The sequence below is a fragment of the Ochotona curzoniae genome, unplaced genomic scaffold (genome assembly GCF_017591425.1).
Source record: "Ochotona curzoniae isolate NIBS_2020 unplaced genomic scaffold, NIBS_Ocur_1.0 contig_3498, whole genome shotgun sequence".
In the NCBI taxonomy this organism is placed as follows: Eukaryota; Metazoa; Chordata; class Mammalia; order Lagomorpha; family Ochotonidae; genus Ochotona; species Ochotona curzoniae.
This window is the reverse complement of record NW_024465885.1, coordinates 18,238,153-18,238,863: the sequence shown is the minus strand read 5'-3', so window position 1 is coordinate 18,238,863 and position 711 is coordinate 18,238,153. Positions and strand designations below refer to the sequence as shown.

General features: G+C 32.6%; 1 pseudogene; it reads right to left on the bottom strand.

The window, feature by feature from the left end:
- Positions 1 to 300: 300 nt before the first annotated feature.
- Positions 301 to 449, bottom strand: LOC121156962 (annotated as a pseudogene).
- Positions 450 to 711: the final 262 nt, after the last annotated feature.

Genomic DNA, 711 nt, shown 5'->3' with positions numbered 1-711 from the left:
AACATTGCCAAGCATCATAGTACAATCTCTGCATTCCATTATTTCTCTATGCACATCTCTTGGATGAAAGAATACATGTATGATGAAGAAAAACAAGCATTTAGCACTCATCATCATTCTTGATGAACTGCCCTTTGAATATTGTATCGTTGAGTCCAGATCTCAGTTTGGATCCCTGTGTCTGCAGCTGCAAAAACATTATTTATGGTAAGTTCACCTAAGTGCTTTTAGTGAAGGAGTCTTCACTAATACACAAAAGTCCTATGCATTAATAATAATTAGCATGTCATCAATTAAATTACATGTGTTGTATAATTATAATTGTTATGATAACTAATGTGCTCTGCACTTACTAGTTTTACAAAAAGGCTTATCCAACATATTTTAATTAGCAACAATCGCTCCTTGGATAAACCTCATTGGCTACGATACTGCCACTGTGCAAAGCTTATCCAGCATATTTTAGAGTTAGCATAAATATCCTGCCATGTGATACAACCTGAATAAATGAATATGTAAATCAGCAGCTGTGGAAGGATCAAGCAACAAATAATCTCGGTAAGATTTTGTGTAAATTAAAGGTTTCCTCTTGGAAGTGTTACTTCATAGTCAAAATTTGTTTATTCACTTATACTTAATATTTTACCGATAGTCTTATAAAGGATAGATTGAATATTACAAAGTAACTTATTTCTGTAGACAAATATCCAA